Source organism: Sphaeramia orbicularis, chromosome 2 (assembly GCF_902148855.1).
Source record: "Sphaeramia orbicularis chromosome 2, fSphaOr1.1, whole genome shotgun sequence".
Classification (NCBI taxonomy): Eukaryota; Metazoa; Chordata; class Actinopteri; order Kurtiformes; family Apogonidae; genus Sphaeramia; species Sphaeramia orbicularis.
The window spans coordinates 19,716,013-19,730,505 of record NC_043958.1 but is presented as its reverse complement, the minus strand read 5'-3'; positions in this window follow the sequence as shown (position 1 = coordinate 19,730,505).

Below are 14,493 nucleotides of genomic sequence, written 5' to 3'. Positions count from 1 at the left end.
AATAGAATAGAATAGAAATAAATAGAAGAGAAGAGAGTAGAATAGAAATTAATAGAATAGAATAGAATAGAAAAAAAAGATAATGAAAAGAAGAGAATGGAATAGAATAGAATAGAATAGAATAGAATAGAATAGAATAGAATAGAATAGAATAGAATAGAATAGATCTGTGGATCCTGTTTGGTGTCAGCTAACATTCATTTATGCTGTATGCTTGGGTCTAATCAGACCTTAAATGATGTATTGTTTTTGCTAACATTACTTTTTAGTAACGCTCTTGGTTTCATGATCAGATCTTTCATGGTTTTTGTTTTTTTCATTTTGTGATTCTGAACCTTGTGCTCCTACATGATTAGTAAACTAACTGAAACTGATGCTAACCTAGTTTTTCAAATACAAGGGAACTGGAGAACAAAGCTACGACATAAGAAAATAAAAGCGCTAGTCACTACGAGTATAAAGTCATAAAATATCAAAATAAAACCCGTAATTTTATGAGAATAAAGTCGAATACAAAAAGAATCCCAATGTTATAAGAATAAAGTCATAGTTCTAAAAAAACCTCAGAATTTAACAAAAATCTCATTCGTTGATGAGATTAAAGTCGTCATATTCCGACAATAACACCGTAATATTATAAGAATAATGTTGTAATGTAAAAACAGGTGGGAAAAACTCCAATTGTCCTTAATTTAATTTCATATTTCGCATTTTCCCGGTCTGGCTGTGTTTACTGCTATACTCCGTAATGTTGAGCAGGTTGGTTTTTGCCACTCAGTCTGATTTAGAGGAGTATGTGCATACACTCTGTAGTGAAAAATTGCTTAAGAAATGTTAAATAGAGAGAAAAATTCATTTAGGAACTGACACAAAAGTAGAATTGGGTCTTTACGAGTTAATCTGAAAATTTACTGTAAAAATTCAATTGAAAAACTGTGATAAATCAAAAGGTTAAATAAAAATAACATATGTCAATCCATTCCACTTCATTATTTCTTCATTTGTGTTCATTTATTTTTTTTGTATTTACTTCATTTTTGTGCCATTTGTTCATTATTTTCTTCATTTGTGTTCATTTAATTTCTGTATTTTCTTCATTTTTGTGCATTTTTTTCATTATTTCCTTCATTTGTGTTCATTTAATTTCTGTATTTTCTTCATTTTTGTGCATTTTGTTCATTATTTTCTTCATTTGTGTTCATTTAATTTCTGTATTTTCTTCATTTTTGTGCCTTTTGTTCATTATTTCCTTCATTTGTGTTCATTTAATTTCTGTATTTTCTTCATTTTTGTTCCTTTTGTTCATTATTTCCTTCATTTGTGTTCATTTATTTTTTTGTATTTACTTCATTTTTGTGCCTTTTGTTCATTATTTTCTTCATTTGTGTTCATTTAATTTCTGTATTTTCTTCATTTTTGTGCCTTTTGTTCATTATTTCCTTCATTTGTGTTCATTTAATTTCTGTATTTTCTTCATTTTTGTTCCTTTTGTTCATTATTTCCTTCATTTGTGTTCATTTATTTTTTTGTATTTACTTCATTTTTGTGCCTATTGTTCATTATTTTCTTCATTTGTGTTCATTTAATTTCTGTATTTTCTTCATTTTTGTGCATTTGTTCATTATTTCCTTCATTTGTGTTCATTTATTTTTTTGTATTTACTTCATTTTTGTGCCTTTTGTTCATTATTTTCTTCATTTGTGTTCATTTAATTTCTGTATTTTCTTCATTTTTGTGCCTTTTGTTCATTATTTTCTTCATTTGTGTTCATTTAATTTCTGTATTTTCTTCATTTTTGTGCATTTTGTTCATTATTTTCTTCATTTGTGTTCATTTAATTTCTGTATTTTCTTCATTTTTGTGCCTTTTGTTCATTATTTTCTTCATTTGTGTTCATTTAATTTCTTTATTTTCTTCATTTTTGTGCATTTTGTTCATTATTTCCTTCATTTGTGTTCATTTATTTTTTTTGTATTTACTTCATTTTTGTGCCTTTTGTTCATTATTTTCTTCATTTGTGTTCATTTAATTTCTGTATTTTCTTCATTTTTGTGCAAATTTTTACATTATTTCCTTCATTTGTGTTCATTTAATTTCTGTATTTACTTCATTTTTGTGCCTTTTGTTCATTATTTTCTTCATTTGTGTTCATTTAATTTCTGTATTTTCTTCATTTTTGTGCATTTTGTTCATTATTTCCTTCATTTGTGTTCATTTATTTTTTTGTATTTACTTCATTTTTGTGCCTTTTGTTCATTATTTTCTTCATTTGTGTTCATTTAATTTCTGTATTTACTTCATTTTTGTGCCTTTTGTTCATTATTTCCTTCATTTGTGTTCATTTAATTTCTGTATTTTCGTCATTTTTGTGCATTTTGTTCATTATTTTCTTCATTTGTGTTCATTTAATTTCTGTATTTTCTTCATTTTTGTGCATTTTGTTCATTATTTCCTTCATTTGTGTTCATTTATTTTTTTGTATCTTTTGTATCTTTGTTTGCTTCGCTCCGACTTTAAACATATTTCCGCTCACTAGCATACGCTTTGAACGTGACTACCTCCTCTCCTGTATTTGTCGGAGTAAATTCCTTGTTGTTTTTCATCTATTTTTCTGTGCGTAGCCTCCCTTTGTGTTTCCAGCTTTGAGGTAGGCATTAGCAATTCTCAAGCTCATTCCATAATAATTCTCAATCTTTTTTTTTCTTCAAGGCTCCTACAGACCGTAAAAGTTCAGAATTACAATAAATTTATTTTGCCTTCCACGTTGGATGTAATCAGTGGAAGATTTTACTCGAGGTGGAAAGAGGTTTTCGCAGGGTTTCATGGGTGGACGGTACGTGGGGATCCATATGTTAATGGATTCAGCCAAAGTTTTACAGAAATAATATGAAACTGTCGGTTGTTGTGTCGAACTTTGCATCAACACACTATCCAAGTGTTCTTAACCCTAAACACTGGACTTTTTTTTTTTTTTTTTTTTTTTTTCTTGTTTTGATTAATTTGTAATTTGTAATTTATCTGAGTCATTTAAGTAATTTATTTGTAATTAATTAAGTAATTTATTTGTAATTTATTTGAGCAGGGGTGTCAAACTCATTTTAGTTCAGGGGTCATATTTAGCAAAATTTGATCTGCAGTGGGCCGGACCAGAAAAATCATAACATAATAACCTATAAATAATGACAAGTCCAATTTTTTTGTTTGTTTTAGTGTAAAATAAATAAATAAATAAATAATGAAAAAACTTACTTTTATAAATTATCCAAAATAAAAAATAAAAAAATAAAATTAAATTAAATAAAATAAAATAAATAAATAAATAAATAAATATAAACTGAAAAAACTGAAATTTAAATTTAAAAAAAATGTAAGAAACTGTTTTGCAATTTTAACAATATTATTTTTCACCTTATCATTTGTCCATGTGCATTTTTTTAATTTGTAATTTATTTGAGTTTAGAGCAGGGGTGTTAAAAACTCATTTTAGTTCAGGGGTCAAATTCAGCTAAATTTGATCTGCAGTGGGCCGGACCAGAAAAATAATAACATAATAACCTATAAATAATGACCGCTGCAATTTTTTGTGTTTGTTTTAGTGTTAAAAAAAAAAACAAAACATTAAATTATGAAAATACTTACTTTTATAAATTACGCCTTAAACTAAAAAACGGAAGAAAATTTGGTGCAATTTTAACAACATTATTTCTCACCTTATCATTTGTCCATGTGCATTTTGTAATTTGTAATTTATTTGAGTTTAGACCAGGGGTGTCAAACTCATTTTAGTTCAGGGGCCATTATCAGCTAAATTTGATCTGCAGTGGGCCGGACCAGAAAAATAATAACATAATAACCTATAAATAATGACAACTCCAATTTTTTTGTGTTTGTTTTAGTGTTAAAGCAAACAAACAAAAGAAAACAAACAAACAAAAAAAAAACGTTAAATTATGAAGATACTTACTTTTATAAAATATCCAAAAAAAAAAAAAAAAAAAAAAAAAAAACCTAAAAAAACTGAAATTTAAATTAAAAAACGAAGGAAAATTTAGTGCAATTTAAACAATATTATTCCTCAGCTCATCATTTGTCCATGTACATTATGGATCAGATCTACAAAGACACTAAACGCTGAGGAACAGGAAGAAAAATTATTAAAATTGTGCTGAATTTTCTTTAGACATTTCAGGTTTTTCATATTTGTTCAGTTTATTCACATTTTAGTGTTACGGGATAGTTTGGAAATGTAAATATTTTCATAATTTAATGTTATTATTTGCACTAAAGCAAAGAAAAAAAAATGTTAATTTTAGATTTTTTATTGTTTAATTCAAGATTTTTTTAACTTAATTGAAGATTTTTTTTTTTTTAGCGTAATTCAAGATTTTTTGCTAAATTTGAGATTTTTTGTTTGGCTTAATTGAAGTTTTTTTTTTTTTTTTTTAACTTAATTCAAGATTTGAGTTGATTTTAACTCTTTTTCAGAGTTTATATTATATAGGTCCACACTTTACAGAGTTAAATTAACATTTTCATCGGAGTTAATTATTTAACACTATGTCACAGTTGCCTTTTTAACTCAGAAACCTGAGTTAACTTAACACTGACTGATTTAACTCCCAACACTCACAGGAGTTCATAAATGGTCTGAACTTATACAGTGCATTTTCTACACCTTCATGCTGCCCAAAGTGTTTTACATGACATCAGTGTCTTGCTCAAGGACACTTCGACACATGGGTAGTCGAAGCCAGGATTCGAACCGCCGACCCTTTGGCTCTACCAACTGAGCCACAGCCGCCCTTCATAATCTCACCAACCTGAGTTAAATGAACCCATATGGATTTATTATTTACACTGTCAGTTTGTCCTTTAACTCAAACAGAGTTAAATTAACACCATGAAAGTAACAAAAATAACACTCATTTGACTTAATTTAAATCACAATCATAAAAAAAGTGAATCCATTAAAAATGACTTCAAATTCAATGTGAACAGGATGATTCAAAGAAAGATGATGCAATTTTTTTTTTTTTTTTTTTTTTTTAGAAAATTTAGTTTTCCTCTTTTTTCTCTCTGACAGTCTGATAGAAATTGCACAGGTTCACCTGGTTTGAAATGCAGGGGCCAGGCAAATTAACACTGGAGATTTTCTTCATTTTTCTTCATTTTGTTCACTATTTTCTTCATTTTTTTCATTTTGTTTTTATATTTTCTTCATTTATCTTCATTTTTTTCATTATTTTCTTCATTTTTCCTCATTTTGTTTTTATGTTTTCTTCATTTTTCTTCATTTTGTTGTTATATTTTCTTCATTTTTCTTCATTTTGTTCATTATTTTCTTCATTTTTCTTAATTTTGTTTTTATATTTTCTTCATTTTTCTTCGTTTTGTTCATTAATTTGTTTATTTTTCTTCGTTTTGTTTTTATATTTTCTTCATTTTTCTTCATTTTGTTCATTATTTTGTTCATTTTTCTTTGTTTTGTTTTTATATTTTCTTCATTTTTCTTCATTTTGTTCATTATTTTCTTCATTTTTCTTAATTTTGTTTTTATATTTTCTTCATTTTTCTTCGTTTTGTTCATTATTTTGTTCATTTTTCTTCGTTTTGTTTTTATATTTTCTTCATTTTTCTTCATTTTGTTTTTATATTTTCTTCATTTATCTTCATTTTTTTTCATTATTTTCTTCATTTTTCTTCATTTTGTTCATTATTTTCTTCATTTTTCTTAATTTTGTTTTTATATTTTCTTCATTTTTCTTCGTTTTGTTCATTATTTTCTTCATTTTTCTTCATTTTTCTTCATTTTGTTTTTATATTTTCTTCATTTTTCTTCATTTTGTTTTTATATTTTCTTCATTTATCTTCATTTTTTTCATTATTTTCTTCATTTTTCCTCATTTTGTTTTTATGTTTTCTTCATTTTTCTTCGTTTTGTTGTTATATTTTCTTCATTTTTCTTCATTTTGTTCATTATTTTCTTCATTTTTCTTCATTTTGTTTTTATATTTTCTTCATTTTTCTTCGTTTTGTTTTTATATTTTCTTCATTTTTCTTCATTTTGTTTTTATATTTTCTTCATTTTTCTTAATTTTCTTTATTTTCTTCATCTTTGTTCGTTTTGTTTTTATATTTTCTTCATTTTTCTTCATTTTGCTCATTTTCTTCATTTTTCTTCATTTTGTTCATTGTTTTCTTCTTTTTTCTTCATTTTGTTTTATATTCATTTTTGTTCATTTTGTTCAACATTTTCTTCAATTTTGGTCCTTTTGTTTTTATATTTTCTTCATTTTCTTTACTATTTTCTTCATTTTTCTTCATTGTTTTTTTATTGTCATTTTTCTTTTTATATATATATATATATATATATATATATATATATATATTTTTTTTTTTTTTTTTTTTTTTTTTTTTTCTTCATTTTTGTTTTAACATCAGTCTGATCAGTCTGATATAAATTGCACAGGTTCACCTGGTTTGAAATGCAGGGTCCAGGCAAATTAACACTGGAGAGACACAAAACAACACTTCTGCTGAGTTAACTTCCACAGGCTGGACTAACTCTTTTCATTAACCCCAACTCTGAGTGACATTGAACTCACAGTGAAAACAGTTAAAACTACACTTTGAGAGCGAAAATTGACTCTTAAATTTTTAACCTTGAAATTTCAACTCTCCAATCTTTGTACTTGTAATGTGTGCGGAAATGACCAAAAATAGTCACTTGCAGATAAAGGGTTAAATTTCTGTCTGTAAGAGATCAGTCCTGGTTCTTTGTTAATGAGGAGCGGCGACTGTCCCCTTTGACCCTTTTTCGGTTTGTTTTTGTTTTGTGCCGCCGGTGGTTAAAACAGTCGGTGCACTTCCATGACTGTCAGGTGAACTTCAGCATGTTGAAAGTTCCCCACGTTACAAGGCTCGGTGCTTAATCTGTAATGCCACAAAACCTGCGTGACGTCTCCAGAGCCAAATGAGTCAGAAAGACCCGGTCCGGCTCACCTCATGTCCTCATTCGCCGCTTCACAGACTTTGAGTCGTGCTCCCATTAAGTCCCTGGCTTGTCCCCATGTCACGTCTTGAAGTGACTGACGGCTTTGTCGCGGATGTTTTGAGCCTTTGATGGCCACCTTCCATGAGTCTTCAACTTCTGCAGACTTTGCTTTGGGGAATTAACTCAGTGTTCTTTGGAAGGACAGGGGAAGGCGCTGGAATTTACAAGGAATTAACCCATAAAAACCAAAAAAAAACATCCACCACTGAACTAAAAACATCTACTCATCTAAAGTGTTGATCCATTAATCCTATTAATACATGTAAATAATTGGTGTAAAATGCAGTTCATTCTGTTAATCAAATGAAATCTGCACAAGTTGAGGCAAAGTATCTGTGAAACATGTATTCAGTACCTTTCTGATGATGAATTTTTAGGAAAATATCCTTCAGAAACTAAAGCGCAGGTGTCAAACATGTGGCTCGGGGACCAAAACCGGCCCGCCAAAGGTTCCATTCCGGCCACAGTCCAGGTTGTCCAAATAATTATGGTTCAGGTTCCACATACAGACCAATGTGATCTCCAGTAAAAATAACAACACAATAACCCATAAATAACGACAATGACAAATTTTCTTTGTGAAAAATTATGTGGAAAAAAATTTAACCCTTTCGTGCATAGTCGTCACTACACACTCAAAAAATGATTCTTGGCTCTAATAAATATGAAGTAATATTTTAAAGTAAAATGTAACTGAAATATATGAAATTTAAAGTTTATTTATCCGAAAAAGTCAAACATAATGTGAATATGTTTAATATAAAGTGAATCTAAACAAGTAAAGTAAACTTTATTTACTAGATCACATAAAAAGGCTGAGCGTCACAGTCAAACACAGTTTATGTAAAAGTTGGCATTAACTAAAGCAAATCTGACTGAAGGTATTTAATTTATTCATATTGACTCAATATGGTAGAAAAAACATTGTATTAAATGCAACTCTTTACATTAAACTTATGTAATAAAATTACATGGAAAATTTACATGTAATTAAAATACATAAAGTCAACATTTTTGGCTTAATCATTTTTTTGAGTGCAGTGGACAGTTACTCTACAGCTTTACTCTTGTATATTCATGGGTTTTGTTGTTTTAGTTCCATCTCAACCAACACATCAAACACTTATGCATCATCTCATAAACTGCAATTCATACCATTATTGTAACTTTGCTGTTCTTGATTGGTTCGTGAGTGGAAATCAGTTGTTAATGGTTATTTTTTACATATTATCTCCATGAAGTGAGTAATAACTAGTATTAGAATATCTTAAAAATGTGAGAAAACATCAGATTAGCTGCATTAAAAATGGTTTCATTTCACTGTTTTCATATCACTTTATGATATTGGGTTTTAAATACATGTTTCTTTGCTTCAAGAATAAAATTCATGGTGTAGCTGAGTGGACATTTTTGTAAATCTATGAAAAAAAAAAAAAAAAAAAAAAAAAAACTCAATCTCATTGTTTTTTTCATGCCTAAGGAGGAATAAAAACTACAAAAAAAGAAGAAAAAAAAAAACCTCAACTAAGGTTCTGATAATTCATGCATGAAAGGGTTAAGTAAAAAAAAAAAAAAAAGAAAAAAAAAATCACATATTGACATTTACAAAACTATTCTTTCACAATAAAATGCAAATAAATAAAATAAAGATGAAAACCTGAAATGTGCAATTTGAACAATATTCTGCCTGTTACTAAATGTTTTGTGCATTTATGGATCCACTGTGATCTGTAGTTGGGTTAATAAAATGATAATAAGAGATGTAATATTGTAGAAATTGTTCAAATTTTAGTTCCAAACTCCAAAATTTGAACAAAATTCTGCCTGTTACCAAATGTTTATGTAATGTTGTGTGTAAATGTACATGTATAAATAATAAGTTGAGGCATAATATTGTTAAAATTGTGCAAATTTTTCAAATTAAATTTGTTTTTTCAGGTTATTCACATCTTTTTTTTGTAAAATGTAAATATTTTCATAATTTAATTGTTGTTGTTTTTTTTTTTTTTTTTTTTTTGTGCTAAAACAAAAATAAAAACTTGGATTTGTCATTATTTATAGCTTATTAAGTCATTATTTTACTGATCTGGCCCATTTGAGATCCAATTGGTCTAAATATGGCCCCTGAACCAAACTGAGATTATGATGATTACAGAACATTCCAATCTTTCTATTTTCCCATCCACACAAATACATAAAAAACAGGCTTATAAAAATCTTTGGAAAAACATCTAAAATTCTGTTTATGTGTTGATGAGAAGTCCAGATATTCACAGAAGTGTAAATGAGGCATAAATTTACAATCAAAATGAGTAGAATCTGACAAACTTTCTGATAAATCTAACTTTCTTTTTGGTGTAAAAAAAAAAACAAAAAAAAAACTGCGTTAAACATGCAAGATTTCACAAAATATTCCAAGTCACACTGTAGGATTTGTGTAAAAATAAAATACCTTTATTACTCCATGGTGATCATTTAAAATACAGCCAACGTGTTGTGACCTCTGGTTTTCATCAGGGCTTTTTTCACCAGTGAGTTCCACACCTTCACTAAATCACTTTAATGAACTGAAGAAAGGAGGTGTGAGGGAAGAAAGCGAGAAGGGAAAAAAAGAGGGAAAAATAATACTAATGAAATAAAATGAATTAAATAAACAAAACAAAAAAAATTAAAAAATAAACAAATAAATAAATAAATAAATAAATATATATATATAATCACAATGGCGTATTAGGGCCACATAAGAAAATTCTATATTTTGAGTATATAGTCATTATATAATGTGAAAAAAGTTGTAGTTTAAAAAAAAAAAAAACCTCATTAATGAGAATAAAGTCGTTATATTTTGAGTATATGTTCATTATATAATGAGAAAAAAGTCGTAGTTTAAAAAAAAAAAAAAAAAAAAAAACTCATTAATGAGAATAAAGTCATTATATTTTGAGTATATAGTCATTATATAATGTGAAAAAAGTTGTAGTTTAAAAAAAAAAAAAAACCTCATTAATGAGAATAAAGTCGTTATATTTTGAGTATATGTTCATTATATAATGAGAAAAAAGTCGTAGTTTAAAAAAAAAAAAAAAAAAAACTCATTAATGAGAATAAAGTCATTATATTTTGAGTATATGTTCATTATATAATGAGAAAAAAGTCATAGTTTAAAAAAAAAAAAAAAAAAAAAAACATATTAATGAGAATAAAGTCATTATATTTGGAGTATATAGTCATTATATAATGAGAATAAAGTCATAGTTTAAAAAAAAAAAAAACTCATTAACGAGAATAAAGTCATTATAACAACACAAATATATAAAAATACAAGTGGGTAATGTCGGTTTTTCCATTAAATCACAAATGCAATGATTTGTTTATTTATTATTGCGAGATGACATGAGAAGTCATTCCATAAACATGGTGACAAATGTAAATATGGTGTTGATTTACAGATATATTCATTATTATTATATATTCCCTCTCTATCTCGTACTAAATTAAAAAATGATCGGGTTTCCTGGTGTGGCCACACATACCACGACATGTTTCTCTCTAAACTTTTCTTCTTCACTTGTTGTAACATTCGTCAACATCCGTTTTTTTTTTTTTTTTTTTTTTTGTTCATGTGACTCTAGTTGCAGAAAAACGTCTTTCCATTGCAGTTTTGTGTGATATACCAATTGCGCTATGCCCGAAAAAACACCTCTTGTTAAAAACTTTTAATCAAAAAACAAGAGTTTTGGCGGAAATTGTGGTTTTTCCATTTGGCAAATTTTTACATGCAAGTTATATTCACGTAATTTGAGGGTGGATGGAAAAGCGACTAGTGATAGAAGGCGTCATAAACATGGCAATGAACGTAAATATGGTGTTGATTTACAGATATATTCATTATTACCTCCGCCAAGGAGGTTATGGTTTTGCCAGGGTTTGTTTGTCTGTCCGTTAGTGTGCAACATAACTCAAAAAGTTATGGACAGATTTGGATGAAATTTTCAGGGTTTGTTGGAAATGGGATAAGGAAGAAATGATTAAATTTTGGTGGTGATCGGTGGTGGGGGGGGCCCACGGGGGGGGGGCACTGATCAGCCTTGGCGGAGGTCTGCGCTCTCCGAGTGCTTCTAGTTATTATTATTATTATTATTATTATTATTATTATTATTATTATTATTATATTACTCATCTATTCGTACTAAATTTAAAAATGATCGTGTGTGTGTGTGTGTGTGTCCACACATACCGCGACATGTTTCTTCTTCTTCTTCTTCTTCGCTTGTTGTAACGTACGTCAACATCCGTTTTTTTTTTAATTCACCTGACTCTAGTTGCGAATAAAGGTCTTTCCATTGCAGTTTTGCGTGATATACCATTTGCGCTACGCCCGAAAAACCACCTCTTGCCAGCGCAAAAACTTTGAATCGAAAAATGAGACTTGTCGTTTTTCCATTAGGTAAATTTTTATGCGCAAGTTATATTTGCGCAATTTGAGAGTCAATGGAAAAGCGACTTTTGTTGGTTTAGAAATCTGACTTTTATCTGTCATTTCTACCAGGCTGTGCGAACTCAATGGGGCGATGCATATTCCGATTTTTGCAGCTCGCTGTGCTTGTTTGCCATCAGAGCTGCTTGTCAACAGCTTCTCATCTCCTCCCTGCCGTTCCTTATTTTTCATTTCAGTTTCTTCTCACCGATACTGACTGAATATCGCTCTCTGTCTATTACCTTTGATAATTGAGAAGTTCATTAATTAGCCAGTGAGAGCGGAAACAAATGGCGACTTGCCGACAAACCTGCTGAGCAGCTGCAGTGTTCCGCGGGGAGGGGTGTATTTTGTTGCTTTCAGACACTGTCGTCTATCTGTTGTGTTAACAATAGGGTTATTTGTTGTAAATACAGCATGCATTTTTATCCGACGTCGTATTTATAGGAAGACAATTTCACTGGGATGTCGCAGCATTTCATTTTTCCAAGCATGTTGTTAACAGGTAATTTTATGGTATGTAGAGCACCGCCTAGAAAAGTGGAATGCCACACTTGTGTTTCCAAGACGGTTGTAGCTTTGGGTGGAATTTGTTGAACATTATTCAAACATCTGTTTGATGTGTGCAGTAATATAATGTTTGTATTGTGTTCTTCGCAATAAGTTTACACCTTAGCTGTGCTTAAGACTGTTAGGAGAATAAACACAGAAATTAATAAATAGACTAGACCTCCACCAAGACAAATCACCCCCCCCCAATCACCACCAAAACGTAATAATTTGTTCCGTGTCAAAAATCACTTTTCTCTTCAGATCACCATGTTATTTAAACCAGTTAATCTCCAACATAATAATAGCCCCCCTCAAAAAAAATTTCAGCAAAATCCGTCAACGTTTGACCCCCACCACCACCACAAAGTCATTTTAACCCAGAAAACCACATATAATGAGGTCTTAAGTGTCCACACATTGCTTTTTCTGGTATTTTACAGTGTCCTTGTCATATCAACTTCATAGGTTATTGTATCAGGTGATGTATAAGTGAAAATAAGGTGATTTTAAGATAAAATTACTCAATTATAGGTTACAAACTTGAAATAGAAAGAAGTTCAGAACAGTAAATCTAGTTGAACACAATGTCTATTTTCTTAACCCCCTTTTCAGCAAAATACAGGTTTTCAAACATTGACGGATTTTTGCTGAAATTTTTTGGGGGGGGCTATTATCATGTTGGAGATTAACTGGTTTAAATAACACCGTGATCTGAAGAGAAAAGGGATTTTTGAGACGCCCTACACCCCCTGATCACCACCAAAATTTAATTATTCATTCATTTCCTGAAAATTTCATCCAAATCCATCCAGAACTTTTTGAGTTACCTTGCTAACAGACAGATGAACAAACAACCCCCCCCCCCCCCCCCCCCCCCCAAACACACACGATCGCCACCAAAATTTAATCATTTGTTCCTTGTGCCAGTATCATTTCCTGAAAGTTTCATCCAAATCCATTCCTAACTTTTTGAGTTATCTTGCTAACACAGAGACAAACAAACAACACCCCCAATCACAATCAAAATTCAATTATTTGTTGCGTTTTCTGGCTAAGAAACAGAAAAAAAAAAAAAAAAAATCCGCCCCCCAGATCACCACCAACATGTAATCATTTCTACCTAGTGCCAAAATCAATATTTCCTGAAAATGTCATCAAAATCCACCCCCCCACCCCTCGATCACCACCACAATTTACTCATTTGTTCCTTGTGCCAGTATCAACATTTCCTGAAAATTCTATCCAAATCCGTCCATAAATTTTTGAGTTATCTTACTAACAAACAAACAAACAAACAAAAAAATCCGCCCCCCCAGATCACCACCAACATGAAATCATTTCTTCGTTGTGCCAAAATCAATATTTCCTGAAAATTCCATCAAAATCACCCCCCACCACCAACCCCATTCACCACCAAATTGCATTCATTTGTTTCTTGTGCCAGTATCAACCTTTCCTGAAAATTTCAGCCAAATCTGTCCATAACTTTTTGAGTTATCTTGCTAACACAGAGACAAACAAACAAACAACCCCCCCCCCCCGCATCACAATCAAATTCAAAAATTTTTCCTTGTGACAGTATCAACATTTCCTGAAAATTTCATCTAAATCCATCCTTAAATTTTTGCGTTTTCTGGCTAAGAAACAGAAAAAAAAAAACAAATAAACAAAAAAAAAAAAAAAATCCGCCCCCCAGATCACCACCAACATGTAATCATTTCCTCCTTGTGCCAAAATCAATATTTCCTGAAAATCTCATCCAAATCATCCCCCCCACCCCCATTCACCACCAAACTTTAATCATTTGTTCCTTGTGCCAGTATCAACATTTCTTAAAAATTTCATCCAAATCTGTCCATAGCATTTTAAGTTCTTTTGCTAACAAACAGACAAACAAACAAACCCCCCCCCCCCCCCCGAATCACAACCAAAATTCAATGATTTGTTCCTTGTGCCAGTATCAACATTTCCCGAAAATTTCATCCAAATCCGTCCATAACTTTTTGAGTTATCTTGCTAACAGACATACAGACAAACAAACAAACCCCCCCCCCCATCATGACCAAAATTCAATCATTTCAATAAAAAAAAATTTAAATATTCAATATTCAAAAATTCAATAAAAAATCTGCCCCCCAGATCACCACCAACATGTAATAATTTATTCCTTGTGCCAGAATCAACTTTTCCTGAAAATTTCAGCCAAATCTGTCCATAACTTTTTGAGTTATCTTGCTAACACAGAGACAAACAAACAAACAACCCCCCCCCCCCAATCCCAATCAAAATTCAATGATTTGTTCCTTGTGCCAGTATTGACATTTCCCGAAAATTTCAGCCAAATCTGTCCATAACTTTTTGAGTTATCTTGCTAACACAGAGACAAACAAACAAACAACCCCCCCCCCCC